At 41.5% G+C, this 23,684-nt stretch overlaps 1 protein-coding gene across 1 annotated transcript in view; it reads right to left on the bottom strand.

Annotated features, from left to right (window-relative positions):
• LOC117226177 (uncharacterized) overlaps nt 1-21,963 on the bottom strand; it is a 54,630-nt gene extending 32,667 nt beyond the window's left edge. The window contains exon 1 of the mRNA XM_033480251.2: nt 21,750-21,963. The gene's annotated coding sequence lies outside the window, so the exon portion shown is untranslated. The remainder of the gene's footprint in view (nt 1-21,749) is intronic.
• Nucleotides 21,964-23,684: the final 1,721 nt, after the last annotated feature.

Raw genomic sequence — 23,684 nt, 5'->3', positions numbered from 1 at the left:
AAAATACCATAAAATCAAATTAGCAACTTACAAGCACCGAATCTATCAGACTTAAAAAAGCTATAAAATCGTATTACCAAAATACCATAAAATCAAATTAGCGGCTTACAAGCACCGAATCTATCAGACTCAAAAATGTGTAAAATTACATTGCAATTCAATACAAAATCATTGGCCACGTGCAAATCTCGACGCACGTTACGGTTGCCTATTGTCTTCGCTTTTCTCTTCTGCACAAACTGCACCCAAGTCCTGCGCCGATCGCCGACTACGTAATTAGCAAATCGCGAAATCTCATTTTCCTCGTACGCCCCGACGATTTCCAATCGGTCAAAGGGGTTGCGCGACGCGGCCGGCGAAGGGAGAAACAGCAACGGAGCACACGGGCGAAATCGACGCGACGGCGGGACCGCGCGGTTCAACACGCGCGCATCGGTCTATTTCATCTCTTCAAAGCGTTAACGACACGTAAACGTCGAGCCGTGTTCCGACGTTATCGGTCGTGTTCCTCGCTTTTTATCGGGCCGGCCGATGACGTCAATGCACTCGGCATTGTCTTATTCGTTTACGGAGGCCCGGGGCACGGCGTTGCACGCAGTTTATTTAACCGCGGCTGCAGCTGCACGAACTACGCACGGAGAGTTATAAATGCTGATAAAGCGAACGTGTGCCGCTGTTAGAAGCCGGTGCCACAGTCGACGCCCACCGTTGCTATTTTCGAGTATTCCCGGCCTTTTTTCCTTGCCGGTGCCACCGTTTCCCGCCCTTTATCCGGCTTCCGATGCTCCGAAATTACTGGCCCCGGCCGTATCCCGCCCGGCGCGTACGACACAACCAGGAAGCTGCGGCGATTCCGCCCCGAGGAAATAAACCGTGAACACGCGATCGTGTACGCTTACGATCTTGCCGCCTATGCACGGTAATGTCTCTCTAATTGTCGCTCGGATTGTTCATAAAAATGGACAATTTGGGAAATGGAGCCTCAGGCTCCTCTTCCTTAACTGTTCTCCTAATGGACAGTTAGGGAAGAGGAGATCCGATTATTCGAGCCTTGCGACTCGTTTTTACAGTTACAGATTTTCAACAATTATATTTATCGAGCTGCATGGCTCGAATAATCGGATCTCCTCTTCCCTAACTGTCCCTAACTGTCCTCCTAATGGACAGTTAGGGAAGAGGAGATCCGATTATTCGAGCCTTGCAACTCGTTTTTACAGTTACAGATTTTCAACAATTATATTTATCGAGCTGCAAGGCTCGAATAATCGGATCTCCTCTTCCCTAACTGTCCCTAACTGTCCATTAGGAGGACAGTTAGGGAAGAGGAGATCCGATTATTCGAGCCTTGCGACTCGTTTTTACAGTTACCGATTTTCAACAATTATATTTATCGAGCTGCAAGGCTCGAATAATCGGATCTCCTCTTCCCTTCCATTAGGAGGACGGTTAGGGAAGAGGAGATCCGATTATTCGAGCCTTGCGACTCGTTTTTACAGAAGGACAGTTAGGAGGACAGTTAGGGAAGAGGAGATCCGATTATTCAAGCCTTGCAGCTCCTCCTCCATTAGGAGGACAGTTAGGGAAGAGGAGATCCGATTATTCGAGCCTTGCGACTCGTTTTTACAGTTACCGATTTTCAACAATGATATTTATCGAGCTGCAAGGCTCGAATAATCGGATCTCTTCTTCCCCAACTGTCCTCCTAATGGACAATGCCAAACTCGAGTTTGTCTAACTGTTAAAAAACAATTGTCACGATGTTTACTCACTCTCTTGCCCTTTTTTAAAATATCAAATATATTGAAAAGGGAATTTAAATAGTTGGCAAAAGGGATTTTCGCAAAAATGGTTCGAACAAAGAAAACGAAGATTATCGTACATCGTACTTGATTAATTCATGGTTTATACAGGCTGTCCCAAAATTATAATACTTCCAGAAAATATGAGATTCCTGAGGTCATTCGCAGCAACTTTTTCCTTAGCGAAAATAATCTACGAGGCTTCGTTTACGAGTTATTAATGAAAAACACTGACCAATGATAGACGAGCTCCTCTGGCGCGAGGCGGTCGAGCCAACGATCCTGACGAAGCCCAGTTCCGCTGATTGGCTCCGCCTCGCTCCGCCTAGCGCTCCCCAGCCAAGCTCGCTTCTGATTGGTCACTGTTTTTCGCTAATAACTCATAAACGAAGCCTCGCAGAACATTTTCGCTAAGGAAAAAGTTGCTCCAAATGACCTGAGGAACCCCATATTTCCCCATTTCCCCGGCAATACCATAATCTTCGGGCACCCTGTCCCTATAAAATAAATAACCCTAAATAACCCTGCAGAGAACAACAGCGGCAAATCCATTCCCGGAGAAAGGCCGAGTTTCAATTTCCCGAGGACGCTGTTCCGAGAAGCTGCACGCTCGATTACGGTGACTTTTTGATACCAGGAATCGAGCGAGCAGCGTGCAGCGCTTTCATCGGACGGTACAAAAGAGTCGAGGGATCGGTGCAGCGAAAGGGGACAATAAAAGCAGTAAATTTGCAGGGGGCGGCGGGGGAGGTCGAAGAAAAATGGCAAGGGTTGGCGAACGATGCCGTAGGCCAATGATGCTACGAAAAAGCCCCGTCGATCGATCGTCATCGTTTCGCTTTCCGGCGTCGCTCCTCCCGTTCCCACGTTCCCGTTCTCGTCGATGATTGATCGTCTCGAATGGCCGGCGCGTTTGCGGTTCTTACTGTCAAATATAACCGCGAAACACGAGGTATAGCCTTCCTAAATTCCCGACCGGTGCTATTCTCGTGCCGGAGGCGCCGAAAACAAGTGGAAATACGCGGGTTCGGAATAGAATTTTCAGCGGTGCCGCGGGTTTGTTTACCCGCGGACGGATCCGCATTAACGAAAACAATGATTGACTGACAGAACGGGCCGCCGGTGTTACCGACGATCATAACGATCGCCGATCGAACCACTAGCTCGTTCCCGTGCATCGCCGCGAATTATTTTTGGCGCCGGGTTTTCTGGAAGCTTCGCGGTAGAAAAGTCTGCGGTGGTCAGACGACAACGAGACCGGGCCTCGGGGATCGTTTTAGACAGGTCGACGAACCACCGGGGAAACATCGACGAAAGGTGGCAAAAATAAAAGTGATAAAATGTATCTACTGGGTGGAACGGAATTCGCCTGGCAAATCTCTCCCGGATCTCTCTCGCGCTGAGAAATATTGGAAAGAAGGCGCGTCCGATCGCGAGCGCTTACGACCTCCTTTCGGCGCGATCTTGATGCGATACGATCGCGAGAGCGACGTCAATTTTTGCGGGAAAACGGTCTTCAAACTCTTGCGGTTTCGTCGAAGAAAATTCTACAAGGATAAGACGGGCCTGGTTGTGAATTTTGAATTTTGTTTTGTGGCAAGGAGGAAAAACTCAACGTTCTTGGATTCGGTACGGACCGCGAATCGTCTGTGGAAACGTTGGCAAATTTTTCTATCGACCGAGTCTACCGTGGATTTCAAGACCGGAGTTTCCTCTTTCCAACGACCCCTTGAAAATCGATGTGCGATTTTTTTTATCCGTTTTATGAAACGGAAACCAGCTCGGATTGGTTCTACCCTTTCATTCGGGATTCAATATAGCGGGCGAAAAAAGATCGTATATTACTTTTAGAGGAGCGTTTTTTAAGGGTGAACTCGAATTTTAAAGTCCACGCTGGATACTATTGTGGACGAAAAATTGTTCGAGTTCATTCGTTGCCTCTGATACCGGAATTATTGCCAACGAACTTGTAATCGATGATTCGCCAATTTTGTTCCACCAATTATTTATCGTGCTATTTATGGTAGCAGTTGAGTGAACAGTGTTTATTACTGTTCAGCGATGAGATTGTTGCATTTTTGGAATCTCTACTAAGAAGTCTGTAACCATGGTGACCAATTATAAAGACGAGATACAGTAAATTCTCCGCAATTGTCCCTCAGTTCGCAGACAAAAATGCACAATTTGGGGAGGGGAGACACGATTATTCGAGCCTCGCAGCTCGTTTTTATAGTCATCGACGATCGGCGATTGTAAAAACGAGCCGCGAGCCTCGAATAGTCGCATCTGCGTTCCCAAATTGTTCATTATTGTTCACAATCGGAGAGAATTCACTGTAATTGGAGCAACGCGACGGCTTCCGATCGGACGAAGACGCTCGGTTTTTCCGACACCGATTCGACGGAGACTTCATATAATTTCGGGATCAATAAATACAGGGATGTCGGCGGAGTTCAAGAAACCACGATTGTTGATACGATGTAAAATTAGGGGAAAGAATAATAAATCCCACCGGGCGAAGACGTCACGGGTGAAATCGCCGGGCCGGCATAATTATAAACTGGACAACGATACCGATGCTCCTCGCGGCCGATAAATATTTGCTCTCTCCGCACGAGCTGAAAAAAGTTCTACAGGTATCGGGCGGAGTGTATCAATTTTCCGTGGAGCGAAGCTTTTCGATGAAAATGAAATGGTAATACGTTGGCCGAGCTTTAAAGCATCGAACGAAAGTAAATAAACGCGGCCCGCCCGAAGAAATTCGATTTTCTATCATTGCTGTCTCTCTCCCTCTCTCTCTCTCACTCTCTTTCTTTCCCTCTCTCTTTCTTTCTCTCTCTCTCTCTCACTCTCTTTCTCTCTCTCTCTTTCCCCCTCTCTCTCTCTCTTTTTATTTCTCTCTCTCTCTTTCCCCCCCCCCCTCTCTCTCTCTTTATTTCTCTCTCTCTCTCTCACTCACTCTCTTTCTTTCTCTCTCTCTCTCTCACTCACTCTCTTTCTCTCTCTCTCTCACTCTCTTTCTCTCTCTCTCACTCTCTTTCTCTCTCTCTCACACTCTCTTTCTCTCTCTCACTCTCTCTCTCTCTCTCTCTCTCTCTCTCTCTCTTTCTCTCTCTCGTCGCCGTGCTATTAAAGACGGAAATAGTACGAAAATATTACTTCTTTAAAATAGACACGTGGGCGAGACGAAGTTGCCGAAAGAAAATCGAACAATCTTTTCGTTACGGCCCGCGCGGAATCGTTCGCGTCGATGATTACGCTACGAGCGCCAAAATTAGCGGATTTATTTACAACGGAACACGGTCGTGAACGATTAGGGGCCCTCGCGCCGGAATAAATTCCAAATTCGTCACGCGGCGAGGAATTAACCACAGACATCGAATTGATTTATCGGGCCGCGCCTCGGGCGCGCGGGGAATCGCGATTTTAAATGCAGCTGGAAATGTCGAGTTCAATCTGCGAGCAAGTTACGTGACAACGTTCTTAAAATGTAGAGGAACGTGCGCCCTTTTCCTCTCCCTTCTCGAATCGCCGAGAGACGATGTTTTATGCACCGGAAATCTTCCGAAGAGACTGCGCCATGTAGCAGTGGACGTTCAATTATCTTTTTCGTCTATTATGCAGTGTCTGTTTACTTGGATGCAGCAGGAGATACTTAATTTCATGTTTCTCTGCTTCTGCGAGAGACGAAAATAGATTTCTAAGATGATTTCGAGATCTTTTTCCTCTTTGACAATTCAAATAATTATTTATTAATTATTTGTAGCTTAGTACGAGGTTGTGATTGTGTGAAAGAGGTGTTAAATTAGTTTTCGAACATTATTTAGTGTTCGGTTAATAAAATGCGGAATGGGGTATTCAAATTTTTGTTTATTATCTTGTAAAGAATTTGAAGATGGATAATCCGGATAAAAATTCAGTCTTTCTTTCCTATTTATTAATTGATACTCGTCGATATTCCTTAACATTCCGGTAATAAGTGCCATTAAGAAGTATAATTATTATATTTAATTACTGTGTTAAATTACTAAATTGAATTATTATATTAAATTACTGTATTAAATTACTATATTAATTTACTATATTGAATTACTATATTAAATTACTATATTGAATTACTATATTAATTTACTATATTGAATTACTATATTAATTTACTATATTGAATTACTATATTAATTTACTATATTAAATTACTACATATGTTGAGAGAGAGAGAGTGAGAGAGAGAGAGAGAGAGAGAGAGAGAATTACTATATTAAAAATTACTATATTGAATTACTATATTGAATTATTACATATATTGAGAATTACCTTATTAAATTACTATATTAAATTATTATATTGAATTACTACATTAAAATACAAAATTTCTGAATTTCTAAATTACTAAATTACTAAATTATTATTAAACTTCTAAATTCCTAAATCACATATTCAATTTCTATATTAAATCACTGTATCGTACAAAAGAGAAGTGAAGCTACTTTTCTATAATCCTTCGCTGTAATCCTCAAAAAGGATCTTTCAATGGAACAAATACTAAATATCACGTCACCTTCCGATTTTTTAAACACAAGGAACAGTGGACCTGTTCCAATGACCTCGTTCTTCTATTTTCTCAGCTAAATTTACTTATAGACTATTTCCTCAGCTAAATTTAGTTACAAACTATTTCCTTAGCTATATTTACTTGTAAACTGTTCCCTTAGTTAAATAATTTCTTAATTCGTAAATGCACGTCCCGCAAAATTGCGAAACTTTCAAACACGATTTCTCCGTTCAATTCCACAATTTAGCAAAATAATGTCGCAGTCGCGAAAAACTCCAGGAACCTTCGATCTCTCGTTCGAAAAATTCTTCGACGACTTCCATTTGTCTGTGTTCGACAAACAGCAGACGTTGTTCCCGCACGAATCTCACCCCGAGACATAATCTGGAACTTCTCGCGCGGTAGCGAACTCAATCGGACGGCCGTCCGAATTTGACGGCTCGGAGCGGCCGACGGAGATCGAGCGATTAGCCCGAATTCGTCGATGCAGATCGTTGTTTAAACGCGTCGGAAATCCGACGGCGGTCGACGATAAGAGGGCCGATAAAACGGCGGCGAGGCGCTGGCTCGCGCGCCGCGCCGCGCCGCGCCGCGTCGTTTCGTTTCGTTTCGTGCAATTGTCGTAGGTCGTCGAGAAATTATTTAAAAATACATCGTCGTCGGGAAACTATTTCTGGCCGAAGACTGGCTGTGGCCGGCCGAGTCCGTACGCTTTTCGAGTCTCTCGGTCGTTTTGGGTTGTGCCGGCTTTACGCACGCGATCTCCGCCCGACGACACGTGTCGGCCGCGGCGGCGTTCGACTCGGTGTCAATCGCCTATTAACGTAACCCTGCCGTCTCGATTTACCGGCCAATTACGTCGATCGATTTGTCTGCGAGAGCATACCTGTCACCGCGCCGACAACGAGCCGCGCGCTCTCATTCTTTCCACGATTCTCGAAATGGAAATGACGCTGCATCGCGATTCTCGGGCTAAGTCCGATATCCGCGCACCTGTGAACGATTAGTCTGCCACGGATGCTGCGATGAATCCGTCGAAAATATTTTTAACGAATCGTCCCTCGATCCCGATAAGTAATTTAATAATAATTGTAATGTTTTACAGTAATTGTAAGAGAGGTGGATAATTTTGATTGTTCAATTTATTCGATTTATTCAGATTTAAATATAATCTTGTCGTTGTTATAAAACGATGTATATACAGTCCTGTTAAAATATTAGAATAATAGAATATTGTTGTATAAAGATCTTGATGATTTCTATTTTGATAGTTTGATTTTGTTTCTGTTGTTATTTTTAGGGTATATATAATTTAGCATAGATTTTAGTTGTGTAATGAAGTCGGGAGTCATTGGAAGGATTAAGTGAAGCAAGGATTAAGTGAACAAATAAACTAAATATATTAATCCCGATGAGAGTTGGGTAGTTCTAACGTTAATAAACCGTGCAAGAAAACTGTAGCCAGCTCGCTACGAAATTCCGATTCCAATACAGTGCTGTTAAAATATTAGAATAATATAATATTGTTGTATAAAGATCTTGATGATTTTTCTATTTTGATAGTTTTATTTTGTTTCTATCATTATTTTTAGAGTATATATAATATTTAGTATAAATTTTAGTTATGTAGCGAAGTCGTATAAATTGGAAATCATCGAAAGGATTAAGCGAACAAATAATAATAATATAATATTAAGTGCAAGAAAACTGTAGCCAGCTCGCTACGAAATTCCGATTCCAATACAGTCCTGTTAAAATATTAGAATAATATAATATTGTTATATAAAGATCTTGATGATTTCTATTTTGATAGTTTGATTTTGTTTCTATCGTTATTTTTAGGGTATATATAATTTAGTATACATTTTAATTATGTAACGTGAAGTCGTATAAGTCGGAAGTCATCGAAAGGATCAAGTGAAGCAAGGATTAAGTGAACAAATAATAATAATATAATATTAAGTGCAGGAAAACTGTAGCCAGCTCGCTACGAAATTCCGATTCCAATACAGTGCTGTTAAAATATTAGAATAATATAATATTGTCATATAAAGACCATGATGATTTCTATTTTGATAGTTTTATTTTGTTTCTATCGTTATTTTTAGGGTATATATAATTTAGTATACATTTTAATTATGTAACATGAAGTCGTATAAGTCGGAAGTCATCGAAAGGATTAAGCGAACAAATAATAATAATATAATATTAAGTGCAATAAAACTGTAGCCAGCTCGCTACGAAATTCCGATTCCAATACAGCGCTGTTAAAATATTAGAATAATAGAATATTGTTATATAAAGACCTCGATGATTTCTATTTCGATAGTTTGATTTTGTTTCTATCGTTATATTTTTAGGGTACATATAATTTTTATTATAAAATTCAGTTATATAACGAAGTCGTATAAGTCGGAAGTCATCGAAAGGATTAAGCGAACAAATAAACTAAATATATTAGTCCCGTTAAGGGTTCGATAATTCTAGCGTTAATAAACCGTGCAAGAAAACTCTGTGTAGCCAGCTCGCTACGAAATTCCGATTGAATCAATTATGAATTACGGATTAAAGTCTCGCGCGGCGCGTTAACAAGTTCGAGCTGTAACACGCACGGAAGAGATGAACTCGGATTTGTTTTAAACACCGGGGCGAACTGTTCCGTGTTCGGGGCATGGAAATACGGAAATGGTAACAGGTCGAGCCGTTCTGTCGGAATTGTATTCGCTCGTGTAAACAATTGGTTAAATAACACAGCCGCGCGCGCGTTAGTCACGGACGCGTGAGAACCGAATTGACTGACCGCTCGCGTGTGCGATCGTTCCGAGTATGCGGTTTCTGTATTAACATAATAATGTTACCGTTTATTTGCGCGCGCCGGAGTTAAGGTTCGCGGATAGGAAACACCGTGCCGAGCATTTTAATTATTATTTACCGGCCCGTGAGCCGCGCGCCGGTGCTGCAATATTTCCGAGCTGGCAAAAATAGCAGCAACGATTCTACCGGTAAGCTGATTAACCCGAATACGATTCTTCGATTAAATCTGGGGATTGCGAATGACAATAGAATTCGCGAGCGTCGGTTGTTCAAGGAATTGCTTTTGCACATCAAGAAAGGAAACATTGGATCGAGTATGACACAAACGTTACAGACGTGGCCGGCTCGTGAACATATTAGTCAAACGAGACATGGTCTTGTCCATTTGCCAAATATGAAGTGCAACTGTCCACTGCTGTTTAAATATTACAAAATAGATTCAAGTGGCATGAACACGTTGTGGAACACATTGTAATACTACGAACAACGAGGAGGCTCGATCTCTTCTCAAATTAATATCCAACTTTCTCGGAGATCTCGCGGAAGCGACAGCATTTTATTTTATCGAAGAATCGGTCTGAAGAAAGTTTTCACAAAAACTCTACTAAAGAACTTTTGCAAAAGATTGTGCTAATGAAGATTCCGCTACAAACTTTTTACAAAAGACTCTGTTGCGTCCAGAGACAAGGGCCATAAAAAGGTCCCACCATTGGGGAAACCCTCTCAGGCCCCAACAAGGGTCAAGGCAGACACCCCCCTCCAAGGGGTGATTCGTGCCTTGACCAATAATAAACAATCTACCTCCATCCACGGGTGCTCTTCCACGACTTTCCAGCGTTGGAAGAGCATTCTTCCACCAGCGCTCGCAGAGAGTACAACACAAAAGATAAAGTTCTCTAAGACTACTAGAGACCCTTCCACGTCATTAATTTGCCGTAGGAAGCGCGAATCGAGCGTACAATAGTTCGGTCGCGCATGTACGTTAGGCGACTAACCGAACGTACGGACAAAACAGACTCTGCCAATGAATTTTTGGGAAAGACACTACTGAGCAATTTTCACGAAAAACGAAAAATTATTACGAAAGGCACTACCAAAAAATGTTTACAAAACTCTCTACCGAACGATTTGTACGAAGAACTGTGTTTGCAAAGAATTGTCTGCAAAGAACTCTTCCAGCAAATGTTTACGAACAATTCTTCTAAATAATTCCTGTAAAGGATTCATCGCCTCGTTTCAATTTTTATAAAACGTCCCTAAAAAATTGAAGGACTGCAGAAAGTTCTGCGGTGCAATAATGACAAACGCTCGACAATACTTTTTTTCTATTGTTATAGACGACAGGCACAAGTCATCTCCTGGCCACCCGAGGACTCGGTTATGAATTACAGGCAATTTGAACGCTGTCAGCCCGCAATTGTCGCAATTCCGCATGCGAATAAAAGCGAGGCTTTTTAATCAGCCTGTTGAAAGAAAAATTTGTCAACGACAGCACGAAAATGGCGACGGCACTTCCATTACCGTTGGATGCATGATGGTACTCTGTTAACGTTCTTACTACACAATGCAACGAGTGCATATTTAATGCAATATTTAATTAAATGTGCTTGAGCAATTTCAATAGACGATTCATGGCAGAACTTAGAATCTAGTCTACCTTTGAAATTTATAAAATTATAGCATAATATAGTGTAATATAGTATAAAATAGTATAAAATAGTATAATATAGTATAAAATAGTGTAATATAGTATGAAATAGAGTAATACAGTATAATATACTATAAAATAGTATAATATAGTATATAATATAGTATAATATAGCATAATATAGTATAATACAGTATAATATACTATAAAATAGTATAATATAGTATATAATATAGCATAATATAGTATAATACAGTATAATATACTATAAAATAGTATAATATACAATAAAATAGTATAATATAGTATAAAATAGTGTAATACAGTATAATATACTATAAAATAATATAATATAGTATATAATATAGTATAATATGCTATAAAATAGTATAATATAGGATAATGTAGTATAATATAGTGCAATATAATCCAATATAGTATAACATAGTATAATATAGTACAAATATATATTAAATGTATAGCAGAACGTTGTCAATTACGTTCTAAGAACAAGAACCATAACATATTTTATGTAATTATAAAATATAATTAATTTTCTCATTACATTATTACAAAACATAATAATCTTTCTTTCAGACTAATTACGGTCCCGCGAATCTAGGCAGAGAAATTTGATAGAAACACGATGCCGAGGTCTCGAACGACCCCGGTGCAAGGGTTAAATCTGGACGAACGATCCGATCCGTTCTCCCGTTTCGAGAGACGAGGCGCCGAAAGAGTTGTTTCTCGGATAAAATGTCAAAACGTAGGAAACTCGAGTTTTGGCCTGAAAATGTCGTTTTCCAGACGAGCGTGGGGCGTGTTTAAAGTCTGATGTATGCAGTGCGTGTCTGTTTCGGTTGGCCGGTATAAATACAATAGCCAAAAAGCCGGGCAGCTCTCCTCGAATAAACACAGGCGTTTCCCGGCTTCGTTTTCTCTGGCACGATCGGGTCCCGAGAAATTTTCGAAGTCGCCGAACAATGAGGAGGAAGAGGAGGAGGAGGAGGAGGCTTTGTTTCGTCGACGAGCTTCTCGCGGTTGTCACGACAGTCGGCAACGAAAACACAGTTTCAGAGAAGTTTTTCCATTCGACGGGTCTCCGGTTCGAGATCCCCCGTTCGATCACCGTCCAATCGTTCTTTCCCCGAATAGTATACGTTACGATTTAATGCCCGAGTAAATGCCAGAAGTCGAAATTGCATAGCTGAATCCTTCCTGGGAACGTTCTGAAAGGACACAGAAGTAATTGCTGGGTGTTCTGCGATCGCTAGAACGACTCCGAATGCAGCTACTCCGAGCTATAGAATCGAGGAGATCGATACCGAAAGTTCAGCCGATATTATATCGCGAAGGCTTCCAATGATATCATAACGCAAACAATTAGGTTGATTTCTGTTAAATGAAGATATACGCGCACAGCTTAATTCGGTGCTTCGGCTTCTTTTGTCCGCCACAGTGATGTCTTTAGTGAAACACGAAGAAATTGTATAATAGATATCGTAATGGAAGAATAAACTTTACAATAATGTTACTAAATAATATATTAATTATTTAGTAATATATATTTTGTATTGTAATAAACTTTACAATACAATTTATAACGAAAACGATAAGGGAGAATATTTAGGGTGATTTACATTAATTTTCTCTCGCTTCGATTAAACATCGATTAACCGAACTAGTCGATTTATCTGGATAGCGAATAGTTAACAGTAAATTCACCCTAATCGGCGCTCAGATTGTGAAAGAAAAAATGGATAATTTGGGAGAAGATACGATTATATATAATAACAATTATACAATTATATAATTATATTTAATAAATTATATTTAATCTATTTATAAATAGATTATATATAATAACGATTATATATAACAATATTTTATAGTTACCAATTGTCAACAGCTCGAATAATCGTATCTCCTCTTCCCAAATTGTCCATTCTTGCGCGCAATCTGAGCGTTAATTAGGAAGAATTCACTGTATTTAATAACAGCGCCAGGTCAAATTCCATGCAAGAATAAATCAAGCATTATTTATCCGCGCAACATATTCGCACAAACAATCTATGCAATTAACCGAGATTTTGTCACGATTGTAACATCGAAACGACATTGCACACGCGCCAATTAATCGCACAGTACACGCTGCTGCGATCGCTTGAAAACTTAGACGCTTCCACGTTCGAATAGATGCGCGCTTGCAACCTTTTTTTCCGCGTAAAATGCGAATCCCCGTTGCAAGTCCCGCGGATAAATCAGTCGTAGGAATTTCCACGCGTGTACAAACAACGGATCGCGAACATGACACACGCGTCGCTGATATTAAGCACGGAAATTAATTTGCCGCCGCGACGGCGGCGTCGCGGAACGTCGTGGAACAATAACAAACGCGGGAATTCCGTGGCATTTCAAGAGCCGGCAATCCTTTCGGCCGAAGTTCAAGGACTGTCGAAGAAAGGCTTCTTCGCGAACCAGGGGTCCACGAAAAACCGTGAATGAATAATTTCGGATCCGCGGTGTAAATCGAACGCGCGGAACTCTTTCGGCGTCGGCGTCGAGCTGGTACGTCGACGTGTGCCAGAATTCGTTACCGGCCGACGGCGGCGACGGCGACGAAAATATTCTTAAACAAATGATTGATGAATTTATTAAAACACGGCGGCGTTTCACAACCGTGGCTGCGAGACCGTGGCTGCGAGATTGCCCGCAGACGTAATAAAGACCGATCGCTGATTAATGAACATCGGCCCCGCGTGGGCGTGTTAACTATGGCTTTGAACGGATGCCAAATTTCCACGAAAGTCTCTCCGCCGTGCCTCTCTATTTACCCGTGTGGCCGGACCTCCGTTCGGGCCTCCGTAAAATATTTTGTTTTATTCGTCGGGGCCGGCGAACGATCCTTTTTTTCAACAGTTCCCGAGTCCGCCGAAACGAATGATCCCCCGGCGAAAACAATCCGACGACGCGATTCATCAAGCTGCCGGCCCCGGGACGGCCGGTTTCGTCTCCGCGAGACGTTAGTCGTCGTCCCGTAAATAGCACTTTTGTTTATTTGTTGACAAGCCGCACGGACGGAATTACGTTCAGCCGATTATGCCGGCTCTCGTTGTTGGTTCGGTGCCGGCCGTTTCGCTTTCTATCCGCCCATCTTGCTCCTTTTTTCGGCCTTTTTCGCGGAGAAACGGAATTCTAGGTCGGGCTCGCTCGATTTTATGGCGCGTCTCCGTTCTATACATACAGTTCCACGCGTTCTCCGCGCTCATTATTTTTCCAAGGGTCGCGTAGGTTCGCCTAATGACGACATAAAGCCTCCGCGATTCCTCCGGGTGGATGAAGCTCGTCTATGCCTCAAAGAGCGACGTAAAAGTCCCGCGGGCTGTCGCCACCGCAAACGGGGTGTAATGGCGGATTTACGGTTGCTCTTTGGCATCCTCGTCTGTCCACGCACGTCAGAATACGTATGTAAAATTAGTACGCGGCATGGCATCTTCGTTCGAACGTAGTATCGCGATCGCGTTTTGTTTTCGACGTTGTTTGAGAAAATTATATTTTTATTGTGCCGCAATGTTTCCTAATTTTTCGGGACAGTTTCGAGCAATTTTGCACGATTTTGAGATGTAATTTCATCGTTCTTGGAGTCCTGTAGGATTTCATGACGTGGATTTGTCATTTATGTGATTCTGTACAATTTGAAAGTGTATTTTTTATAATTTATGCGATTCTGTACAGTTTGAAAATGTGTTTCCTATAATTTCTTTAATTCTGTGCGACTGAAAAACGTGTTTCCTTAATTTATGTATTTCTTTAGGATTGGAGAATGAATTTTAATAATTTATACAATTCTGTGCAATTTAAAAATGTGTTTCTAAACATTTGTATTACTCTGAATAGTTAATATACGAATTTCTATAATTCTGTACAATTGAAAAAATACGTGTCTGTATTTTCTATATTTTCCTGCAAATTAAAAAATGAATTTCTACAATTTCTAAAATTCTGTACAATTTTTAAATATTTGCCTATAATTTCTATATTTCTCTATAATTAAAAAATGAATTTTTATAATTTCTATAATTCTGTATAATTTTAAAATGTATTTCTATAATCACTATAATTCTGTACAATTTAAAAATGTATTTCTATAATTTCTATATTTCTCTACAATTAAGAAATGTATTTCCATAATTTCTATAATTCTGTACAATTTTAAAATGTATTTCCATAATTTCAATAATTCTGTACAATTTTAAAATGTATTTCCATAATTTCAATAATTCTGTACAATTTTAAAATGTATTTCCATAATTTCAATGATTCCCTAATAATTCCAAAATAATAATCCTATAAATCCAAAAGTAATTATATTCAATACGTTGATGATTTCTTAAGAATAAATGAATATCTTGGTACGAATTCAGTCGCGCAAGGCACGTCCTGCGGACGTGGTGCGGTTATTGCGTTATTATCCACATTGAGAACCAATTAAAAGTTCCAAGTGCCCACTGAACTAAAAAAGCGAGGAAGAATAAAGGAACGATATCCACTTCTTCCGAAGTCGTTCCGCTTATTATATGCTGTTTTCTTTCTTAACAACGACCTTTGCCACGGACGATAATAATAGTTGAGCGAATCAGACTCGAGGGAGTCCAGAGAACTTCTAAAAAACATCCTCGAAATTATCGAAGTTGCACGACGAAACTTCTTCATAGTAAACATAATAATTAGAGAGAATCTACAGTGATGGCAAAAGTGTCCGTTGCAATTAGATGTGTAAAAGAAGACCGTGGTAGTAAACAAGATACTTGAAATTTTTTCCACAGAATAGAAACTGTCTGCACGAATTGCAGAAAATCGAGACTAAAAATAGCAGGTTCGTTCTTCCATTAACCCTTTTAATAGATTAAAAATGCTTTACTAACACTTTTTAATTCGTTTAATCTTCGTAATATTTTAAATTGCAATTAATTTTGCCAGAAATGCGTAAAATTCGCAGTCTAGATGTGACAAACCGCATTCTTCTTTCTCAGCTGATACTTTCTGAATATCACTGAATATACTGAACATCATAATTTTGTGTGCTAATTGATTTATCTCTTTTTACACAGTAGAATATTCTTTTCCGAAAGATCGCGTCACAAGTAAAAAGTAATTTGTCCACTGAAAATTACAATCGAACGTGTACGCGACGCACTATCCGAGGGCCTTCGAAGCACAGTTCAGTTTCCGATCGGCTTAAAATCGATTACGCTAAATTACCCTCTCATAATTAATCTCCATTGGAAGCAACGCGAGCTGATAATTGCGCCACGCTTTCCAGACCGCGACGGGTGTCTTATAGCTGACGCCGGAACGTAGAACGAGGGTGATTATCATGCGCACCCGTAACATTGCACTCGACAATGATGCTCCCTAAAGGGTGTAGGGGTTGTAGGGGGCGAGAATGACTCCGATAGAGTGATCAATATTTTTAATCTTCGAAAGCGCGCCGCGGGTGACGAGCTTCTCCGAAGTAATCCTGTTGGCCGGACGACAAGATTTGCGAAATGCATCGAGGAAAATTACTTCGAGGGTGGCAACAGAGACGGGGGTAGGAGGGAGGGAGAGAGTTAGCACCGAGTATTGAACCCGCAGCCGCGCGCGTGGCTAAAATTTCCAGACCAACCCCCGTGGCCAATTTACAAGTTGCGAAGGCAAACGGTGACATGCGAAACTGTTGTTTGTCATGTGATAAGGGCGTTAATTATCGCGTGGAATTCTGTCGGCGGAGTCGCAAACATTAGCCGATCGCTACCGGCGAGACGGCCGTCGTAAAAGCTTGCGAGAAATCTATTGTTAGCTTTCGCTTCGATTGGAAATTAGCTTGGACTAAATAGCCTGCGGTTTATGGATCGAGCAAACGGAATTTTCGGTAAATGGCAGCAAAATTATTTCGTTCATTTCCGCACACTTCGCGTTTGTTCTGCGTACACTGCGTTTTCCGTGCGCAGCCTGCATATTTTTGCTGCATTTTCTGCATTTATATCGCGCATTCCGCGTGCATTTTGCATATTCTGCATTTTCGGTATTTATATTGCGCATCCTGCATGTATTTTGCGCGAATATTGCATATTCTGAGCGCTTGCATCTTTCATATTCTGCGTGCATCTTGCACATTCTGCAATTTCTGCATTTATATTGCACATTCTACTTACATCTTGCATATTCTGCATTTTCTGCATTTATATTGCACGTTCTGCGCGTATCTTGCGTGAATTCTGCATATTCTGAGCGTCTGCATCTTGCACATTCTGCAATTTCTGCATTTATATTGCACATTCTGCGTGTATTTTGCACGAATCTCACATATTCTGAGCATCTGTATCTTTCACATTCTGCATGTATCTCGCATCTTCTGCCTATATGTTACACACATGTCACATATATCTGACATATTCTTCATTTATATTGCAAATTCTGCATATACGCTGCACATCTCGCATTCTTTATACATCCCGCAAAAATCTTGCATACGTCTTGCAACTATCTATCATATCCTGCACGCATCTTGCTTGTCCAGCACATGCATACAGTAAATTCTCTCCAATTGTCCCTCAGCTCGTAAACGAGAAAATGAATCCTCTTCCCAAATTATCTATTTTTATTTAGAAGCTGAATAACAATCAGAAAGAATTTACGACGACACAAAATGCAAAAATATTTCCCGCATTCGAATGCCGCAGAAAGTGAAATCACAGCGTGCTCATCCGAAGAGACGCAGTTTTTCCTGCAGATTCGTCGGGGTAGGCGGAATTTCTGCAACAATGGCCGACGAATATACATAGACAACGGTTCACTGTGCGAGATAAAAATGTCCTAAGTCGGTCTTAAAAAAAAAAACAGGAATTAGATCAAAGCAAATCGATTCCTTGAATAATTTGCATAACTTGTACAATTTGAAAGCGATGCGACGATATCGTTGTATCGCGGAACGATTTGCTTCCATCTAATTCCTCTTTCGCACGACCGACTTTCGGGACATTCCGATGTCCCCGCAATTTCATATATCTCGGCCAGACGACGAACGCGTAATATCCGCGGTCCGCCGGCGAAACACGATCGAAGCGTGTAAGAACGAGAGACGCGCGTGGACGTTCGCTCCGGCGGAAGCACAGGTGTTTGATTAAAATTACGACTGTCCCCGACATCGTCCGGCTCGGAGTTAAGTTAATCACATCTCCTTTGATATCGTGTGGCTTCAATTAGTTAAAAGCCTCGGGGGGAGCGGGCCGCGTTCGTTGTCGGCCGAAACAGCGCGAACGGAACGGCCGAATAATTTCGCCGGCGGATATCCGCGACGGGCGTGTTAATAATAAATCCGGTCTAACGTTGTTATTAAATTTCCGCGGAAATCTATTTTCGCACAATCGAAAACCGTCAAGACGTCCCGCGAAGTTCGCCGTTGCGACAGTCGAATGAAACGGACCGCGGGCGAGGGGGGGGAGGAAGGGGGGACGCGTTCGAATTCTATCGAATTCGAGAGAGGAATTCTATCGAATTCGAGAGAGTAATTCTCTCGCGGCTGGCATCGCGATTCGAACTGGAAATGAATTTGTCGCCGCTGTCAACGGAGATGGAACCGAATTAGCTGACTTTAATTAAGGCGTGCTTTAGACAGCGAACGGGCTCGTAAATCGACGACAATGCGAGCGTTCTGTCCCGTGCGGCAGCGGCATTATTTTGCGGCTATAAATAATGAAAATGATACACCCTCGATAGGCGTGCTACAGAGCTCGAGGCAACAGTCGTCGTAGCATCGCCGGCGTAACACGCGTCGCGACTATGTAATTTTAATTATTTGCCGCGCTAAAATTGTCCGGTAACTATACGCGATTGTTTATATCGTTGGCGGGCGGGTGCGTGTTCCGTTGCACTTGCAACATTTGCTGCCCCGGTCTTGCAACAACGGAATCGCTTTGATCGAGCCTGACACGCGCTAAAATATGGATCTTCACGTGGCAAACGCTTTGTAAATTTATTATCTTGTTCCATTTTATTTATTTTACTTCACACGTGGTAATTATTTCATTTTATTTGTGATCATTATTTTAGTTTCTTTGTAATAGTTACTTCATTTTATATATACCGATTATTTTATTTTTTACATAATAATTATTTTACTTTTTACGCAATAATTATGTTATTTCGTGTGTACTAATTATTTTATAACGTCGAGATTGGCCGAAGTGGCGAGCATGTACGCATTATTCCAACTCGGAGAGAATTTTTAAGTATACGAACAAGAATTGATTAATTGTTATGCTTTTCTTATTTGTTAAATTACTGGCCGGATTCTTTTTTTAAAATTCATCGAACGAGGACAGGACGTTTCTGCGATACAGGACGACGTGTTAAGCATGATTAAACGATCCGTGCGAACAAGTATACAACAGCGACAGGTGGCGGTGACTAATTACAGTAAATTCCTCCTAATTACCTGTCGGATGGATGATTGTGAAGAGGAGATATGATTATTCGAGCCTTGGGGCTCGTTTCTATGTAGTTAGTATAAATAAAAGTATAAATAAATTATAAATAAATATAGCATAGCCCTAACGAGACACGAATAATCGTATCTGCTCTCCCCGAATTGCCCACTTTCGCGTACAATCTGAGCGTCAATTAGGGAGACTTTACTGCAGTCCTTTCTTTACACGAATAAAAGCTCACCGTTTATGCAGAACGCGATGCCAGCGGTAGGACACGATTAATTTCCCTTGAGAATTCGTTGCATGCTTAATAACGAGATTGCGCATTGTGATCAGTATAGACGCCGGTTTCTTTCCGGCTAAAAAAAAAGAACCCGTGGACGGCCATTTTTTGCGCGAATTAAACGAGAGAAGAAATATGGATCGCTGTCGTTGATCCGACGCCGTGTAAATATCGAGACGGAAAAGTGGCGAGGGACTTTGAATCGGGGTTCAATTAATATGAATATTATTCACAGACGAATTTATGTATTATTTTGCGCTTATGAATATTCAACTTTTACAGTAAGCATCCGCCTACGATGAATATAGATAACCCTTCCACTCGCGAACGTTATTAGCCCGGGAGAATTTTATGCATTTATAGATCGCAGAGTTCTCGAAAAGGGGGCGAGGGCAGTTCCATTAACGTTAACATTATTTTGTAAGCTTTACCGAGAATATTAAGGGGAACTATTGAAATCGGGGATCGAATTTTATTAGAAATGAAATCGTTTGTTTTGCGAGAAAGGAATGCAAGCACGGCGATGCAAGCATAGCGATGCAAGCATAGCAATGAGAGCATAGTAATAGAAGCATAGCAATGCAACAAGCATAGCAATGCAAGCATAGCAATGCAAGCATAGCAATGTGAGCATAGTAATAGAAGCATAGCAATGCAACAAGCATAGCAATAGAAGCATAGTAATAAAAGCATAGCAATGCAACAAGCATAGCAATAGAAGCATAGTAATAGAAGCATAGTAATAGAAGCATAGCAATGCAAGCATAGCAATGCAAGAATAGCAATGCAAGCATAGAAATGCTAGCGTTGTTATGCTTGCATCGCTATACTTGTTGCATTGCGATGCAAGCACAGCGACGCAAGTATAGCAATAGAAGCATAGCAATGCAAGCATAGCTATGCAAGGATAGCAATGCAAGCATTGCAATGCAAGCATAGCAATGCAAGAATAGCAATGCAAGCATAGCAATAGAACCATAGCAATGCAACAAGCATAGCAATGCAAGCATAGCAATACAAGCATAGCAATACAAGTATAGCAATGCAAGCATAGAAATGCTAGAATTGCAATGCAATAGAAGCATAGCAATGCAACAAGCACAGCGATGCAACCTTAGCGATACAAGCACACTTTTCAGTGTCTTTACAATTTCAAGTTATCTTTCTAACAAACAACGATCTCTTCTAATCGATGAAAATTTCAACTGCTACAATCATCAACGCTAGAACTGCCGGTCCCTAAGCTCGACTAACGTATATCGTTTTGATTCCACATCATTTTTGAATTTATATCACAGCATACATCTCAACAAAATATCCTAGAAATATGTTCAAAATATCAGAAACTGTAAAAGAAAAAAATCAAAAACCAGTCATTCTACCTAGCCTAGTTAGTTCGTGTTAATCTGATTCGATCTGCTTACGAATCACGTGAACAGAATGATCGCAAGTGTTCTCCGTTGGCTGCCTACGGAATCGACCAGAATGAATTTCCCAGGGAAACTTTAGAGACCGTTCGATCACAGTGCTAATAGCCGCGCGATATTCCGCAACGTGGAACAGAGAACAGTTCCATCAAAAACGAACGCGCTTCCCAAAGACGATCTCCGCCGGTCTAACCTTGACCTAGAACGCCCTCCTGCTCGCCCACGAATCGAATAACAGTGAATTTCCCCCGGAACCCATGGATCGCGACAGAAACCTGCCGAGTCGGCGGATTAGCAGCGTCGTAGTGGCCGGCCAAGGGGTTGAATTTAAGAGAGGCGAGGCGGCTGTGTGCCCGAGGGTGCCTAAGAGAGGCCGCCCCCTCGTCGCGCCCTCCGGCCGTTCTCGCTTGATAAAACGCGGCACGTAACGAGCGAAACGAGGTTCCGTCGCGACGCACGTGATCGCGAAGCGAGGCGAGCGGCGTCGGAGGAACATCGTCGTCGACGCCGATGCCCCGACGACATCGAAAATAAAGTCGACGCGGCGACGTGGACTGCGTATAAAAAAAAGAGAAATACGGCGAGACGAAGAACAAAGCGGCGATAACCGGGACGAGGGAGAGAAATCGTGGAAAAGAAGCGGGCACACAGGTGTAGGAGAAGTGGCGGGAGCGCGTGGGCGGACCGAGCGGTTCAACAGGAGAGAGCACCGTCGCGACACGTGGTCCAGCGCTCGCGATTTTTCGTTCACTCACCTCGCCGCGGTGCACTTTCTTTATCTTTTTTTTTTTCGATCGTCCGAGTGGTGGCTCGTTTCGAAGCCGGAATCGCGTCCGATGGCGGTCGCCGGTTATCCAATTTCGGTCCGGCGTAACCGTTCGAAATAAACCGCCGTGGTTCGACGCCGCTGCAAACCACCTACACACGCTGCCGGTCGGCCCGACACTGACTACTTGGTCCGCGGCTTCGCAGCGGGAGCAGAATTCTCCCAGTGGGGGTAGCCGCAGCAAATGGAACGGGGGGAAAACTCTGACGAACGAAGGGCTGCACGGGAAAAACCACGCGATCCGGCCAGATATCCGAGCGGGAAATGCCGAAGACGGGGGGTCTGCTGTCTCTGCCTACGCTCGCGCGGCCGTCCTTACACCGCCAACAATACCCTGGATAGACACCTTTTGCGACCAGAACCGGGGATCGCTTTGGACTCCGCTGAAATTGTACGCTCTGGCGATGTGGTTGACGCGATTTAAGAGATCCCTGGCGCACCTGAATGTGGCGACAGCGAATTATGTCTCGTGTCTACACTGTTCTAATTTAGCTTCTGTATTGTAACGTTATTATTTTCAATGTTCGACGTTGAAATTATTCGGATTTTATCAATTATCAATTTATTGACGCCTTCAATATCGATGAATATTTTTTTAAATATTTTTATTCGTTATATTATTATTAGATTATGAGTTAGATATGGAACTATCTTAAATGAATTCATTAATTGTATAAAGTAAAACTTCACATTTAATTTCCACTTATGATTACGGTATTTACGGAATATCGTATATAAAATATTAATAAAAGAGGGCGTTAATTAAAAAATGGCATTAAAATTGCATTTTAAATTGAAATTGAAAATTATTTATACCTTAGCTCGATTGAAGCCAAAAGAGAGGTAAATTATTGTTGATAACTCTATCGTTTATGTATGCCAATTAAAGAAATAGAAAAAAAAATAGAATTTCTGACTCTAACTATATAAATGATATTTTTTATATCATTGACATTTCTGTTTTATATAGTTTGAAGGAAACGTTGTATTTTCAATATAAAATTAAATTATCTTAATATTTTCAATATTATGCTTTGTAAGCTAATTTAATTTCGCAGATTCAATAACCGTGCGAATTGCAACAAACAATTGTGCAACAATTTAATTAATAGTTGGAGAATCGAAATAAAAGTCACATTTTCCTCATTGTGGACAACAATTTACCGTTCGCTGACCGAATTTATTGTTAAGATAATTAATAGTCGAGTGAATTTATCATAAGTCGTTTTAAGTGATGCATAAAATGATGCAACCTTTCGAAATAGTTGCACCATTTAAACAACAATTTGCTATAAGATCGAAATGTTACACCCCCTATAAGTAAACAATCATCTTCGATTTCGTTGGAACTTTTGCATTAACTATATTTTATCGCACGGCTAGACCGCGGATCTTTACGATAATTGAGCGGTCCGAATCAGGATCGTTATTTCATGGGGAAAACGTACTATTGAAATATTCGAGCTGAATAATGGCGTAGCGGTTACAGAAAGCCCCTTTCCAGACGATCTCGCGTGGGCGTCCCGAAGGGTTGCGCTTTCCCGGAAACTTTTTCACCCCACGGTCTTACCAGCAAAATTTATCGTCCGATTAAAGTTGCAATCTCTCCCTCTTGTTAGATACAATCGGCACCCCCATAAGTTGATACCCTCTTGCGACTGCACGGGAAGGAAACGAGGCTGTCCGCAACGTGAATATGAAATAGGGGATTGCACGGATTAGCGTTTGTTTCTGCCATTTTTAGGGCCGTCAAGTAGCTGCTAGCGACTATTAATATTCTATATTAACTTACTATTAACATTCTGTTGGACACCAGATTGCGAACATAATGGAGTATATTTTTCGTGAATGATCTGTGCACTTT

The sequence above is a fragment of the Megalopta genalis genome, chromosome 11, assembly GCF_051020955.1.
Source record: "Megalopta genalis isolate 19385.01 chromosome 11, iyMegGena1_principal, whole genome shotgun sequence".
NCBI lineage: Eukaryota > Metazoa > Arthropoda > Insecta > Hymenoptera > Halictidae > Megalopta > Megalopta genalis.
Note: the sequence above shows the minus strand (reverse complement) of the source record. Positions and strands in the feature narration are given on the sequence as shown.